A 3,975-nucleotide genomic window follows, 5' to 3' on the forward strand; every position below is an offset into this window, starting at 1 on the left:
ACATTTTTTTTTAATTAAAGCTAAACTTGGCCGTGTCGGCCATGCTGGTTTAGTAGTTTCTGGGTCAAAACAAAATAAAGCGGGAGGTATCTCCTTTAAACTTTCTCGTATATTCTAAAGTAACAATAAGGTTTCTGTAGACAAAACCCGCGTTTTTCTAACCTTTTATGCGAGTATATTTAATTATCAAATATGATAATAAAAGTTTCAAATTATTATCTTTTTTTTTTATATCCGAAATACATAAATATTATTTCGTAAACCAAACTGTGACGGTACGAAAAATATAGGCATTTGTTAAACCGGAATTAAAGTAAGCACCAGTTAGGCTGCGTTTACACTATACGTCGGCAGACCGAATTTTTTCATCTGACGTCAGGTGTTGTCCAATCTGCCGAAGAGGGGTGCGCCCCAGCGGTTACACTGTAGCCCGTCAGAACGTATGTCTGACCACCGGCAGGCATTGTTTCAATACAAAAATTCGACGAACAAATGCAGATTCATTTTTTTGGCAGAAAACAACGATGCTTCCAAGATTATATTGCTTAATGAAAAGGAAAGAGAAAATCATATAGGAAATGCATTTCTCCAAAGAAACGCTTGGCTTTGACATTGAGGCAAGTGTCTTTGTACAGTTAATTCTTATTAAATAAGATATTTTGTTACAGTAAGTTGAGTAAGGCTTATTCTAAATACCATTCATTATTACAATTGTGTTCTATGTAATCTATACATTTAAAACAAGTAAAATCTAAGCTATAAATTTGGTTGCAATACCTCAGTAGTGGGGAGTAGATCTATTCTATAACTATAAGGTCTTGATTCTATGTTCTGGCCTGCTTTTAGTGCTAAATTAAAATAATTTCATTTACAGATAGGCCCCTCACTATAACTGGATTGGCCTACTAATGTCGAATTGTCCATTAACCTATTAATTGAAATAAACTTCTTTTTGTTGTTATGTTTGTTTTATTTGTATTATTCATAGATAATAATAAAATCATTGGCCAAATCACCTGATCAATATCAATAATTCCTACTAGTTAGGCCTACTTGACTTACTTTGACTTAGTCCTCCTTGCTCCTTATAGAACATAGGGCCTCCACCATTGCCACCAGTTAGGCCTACTAGTTAGACTTAATTTTCTAACTCAATGTCAGTTACATGTTAGATTGTTACAAACTAAGATGGTATTGGTTTTTGATCATTTAATTAAAAAGCATAATTCATTGTTTTAATTTATTAAGCAAATCTGTAAAACATGTTTGAATAGCATGATTAACAGAAATACATCTCATAAGACACAGGCCTCATTGAATTATTATTATAAAATCTACTGGTATAGGCAATACTCCATTACAATTTAGGCCTGCATTTGAAGACCTCTTAAAAAATAAAACAGTAAACAACATTTTTCAATTAATTTTTTTTATTCAGGCATGACACAAAATTAAGTAATCCTGGGTCAGGATCTTTAGCAATTGCTTCTTCCACAACTTGACTACAATTTGAATCAGTGTCATCAAAAAAAGATATCTTTTAAACAGTAAGCAACATTTTTCAATTAATTTTTTTTATTCAGGCATGACACAAAATTAAGTAATCCTGGGTCAGGATCTTTAGCAATTGCTTCTTCCACAACTTGACTACAATTTGAATCAGTGTCATCAAAAAAAGATATCTTTTAAACAATGGTTTCACTCGATACTGAATTGAAGTTGAAGGTACCTGTATGCTGCTTAACGTTTGCTTGGAAGCGAAACAATCATTCATAAAGGATAATTGATTATATGTCCATGGTTTGTTTGGAGCTATACTGCCAGTTACTCTTTTGTTGCTAATCTTGATATCCTCCTTTCTAAATATATCAAGTAGGTTTTTCCACTTGGTTTTTGGCTTGTGCACCTGAAATGAATTAAATATAAACATCAGTTTAGACTGATTGTAACTTTCATCATGTGTTGGATACATATAATTTATATATATATAATTTATATACTTTTCTATCATAATTATCTAATTGTCTGGGCCTAAGCCTAGATCTTGATTCCTATAGACAGATATATAGATCTAGTAATATATAGTAACATTACAGCAGGGGCGTAGCGAGGGGGGGGGGCGGGGGGTGCGGACCGCACCGGGTGACACCATTTAGGGGGGTGACACCAAGGCAAAAAATAGCAAAATATATAGAGAAAAACTCGAGGGGGGGGGTGCAAATCGAAAGTTTGAGGGGGGGGGGTGCAAATCGAAAACTCGAGGGGGGGGTGTGCAAATCGAAAGTTTGAGGGGGGGGGGGGTGCAAATCGAAAATTTGAAAGGTCTCTATGCCTCTGGGGGGGTGACACCATTAAGTGCCGCACCGGGTGACACCCGACCTCGCTACGCCACTGCATTACAGTACAGGAATCTAGATCTATACTCTTAATTTAGATTAGATTTAGGCCTATTACATAGATCTAGATAGAATCATTATATACTAGAAAAATAGATCTATGTCATAGATTCTAGATATTAGAATTTAGATAGGCCTAGACTAGAATGAAAGATTCAATTTTAGAACCTAGAGAGTCTACTAGAGACTAGAGAATATTAAATTCAATGAGTAGATCTAGGCCCTATTTATATTTAATAGGCCTAACTAATTACTAATTATTTTACTAATTATTACTAGATCTAGATCTAGGATCTATTCTGAGATTACTGATTACTTACTTTTCTATTACTTAGTCTTAGCCCTTCTAACCCTCTTCTTAGTAGTCTTAGCCTAATGATAATCTTTATTTTAATTTTAATCTTAATCTTAGAATCTTATAATCGATGACGAGATCTAGATCTAATCTAAAAAATCTAGATCTAGATCTGAATTCTACTTCAGTACTTTTAATCAAGATCTAGATCTAGATTCTAGATTCACTCTAGAGTGCTAGACTCTAGAAAAAAGAATTAATAGATGTAGTTTTCTAGATCTAGATCTAGACTAGAATCTACTAGATCTAGTCTAGATCTAGATCTAGATCTAGATATTGTGTAGAAATCTAGATTTACGAGTTGAGTGAGTTGAGTGAGAGTCGATAACCAAAAAAAAATGTGAATGAATGATAAAAATTAATCAATGAAGTGAATAAGTGAAATAAATTACTTAACTTGTACATCCGAGTTAATCGGCTATTTCAGAACTTTAATTTTCTCTCTTGGATAAGTAAAAATCAGCTTCTCTGTGTCAAATACTACAACTTTCTGTTCAAACTGAAGTCCTCCATTTTATTTTTTGTTTATCCCTGCCAGATAAATTTTCATCAGAATGTGTTTTCCGTCAGAACAGAAACAAAATTTTAAGTTCATCATCAGGTGCCTGACGTGGTCTGACGACTCGGACGATGAGTTCGGATCTAGTGTAACCAATAGAACTGGGTTATACTTTTTGTTTGCTTTCCAGTTGTTCGGCCTTGTTGTCAGAAACAGAAATTCGGTCTGCCGACGTGTAGTGTAAACGCAGCCTTACGCTTATTTGAAACCGTTCCAAAGTTTAGAGAAAACTATATATTTGCTATAATACTTAACATTATTACAAAATTACGTTTTTTTTGTGCTCCGGGTAGTTTTAAAATGTCCACGTTTGTCCAGATCTTGATTTAGATTTTTTTTTTGCTAGATTGTAATAAATCCTTTATACTGCGTATACGTTAAAGTAGAGAGGTGTAAAACGGTTCAAACTGTCAAAATTGTATTACATTAGTGTGCACAATTACAATAGTTTCTCTATACTCTGTGTACGAGAAGGTACAATACTACTTGTATTAGCATACAAATAGTTTATTCTTCATTAAATGGAGAACGGAGGAGAGTACTAGAATAATTTACATAAGAATAAAACAAGTTTGTCTCTTGAACAGAAACGTTTTAAACAAGGCTTAAATAAATCATGGTGTCAAATTTTGCTAATATAATAATTGTTTGCAAACATCTAGAGC

The 3,975-nt window shown here is 33.6% G+C and overlaps 1 long non-coding RNA gene across 1 annotated transcript; it reads right to left on the minus strand.

The window, feature by feature from the left end:
* Positions 1 to 1,555: 1,555 nt before the first annotated feature.
* LOC131928333 (uncharacterized) lies at positions 1,556 to 3,499 on the minus strand. The gene is made up of 2 exons (XR_009383761.1): positions 3,149 to 3,499; positions 1,556 to 1,906 (listed from the first exon to the last, which is right to left on the minus strand). It is a non-coding gene; the product is annotated as an uncharacterized LOC131928333 (long non-coding RNA).
* Between the last annotated feature and the right edge of the window lie 476 nt (positions 3,500 to 3,975).

This window comes from Physella acuta, unplaced genomic scaffold, assembly GCF_028476545.2.
Source record: "Physella acuta isolate Inbredline_101_S28 unplaced genomic scaffold, ASM2847654v3 ptg000090l, whole genome shotgun sequence".
NCBI lineage: Eukaryota > Metazoa > Mollusca > Gastropoda > Physidae > Physella > Physella acuta.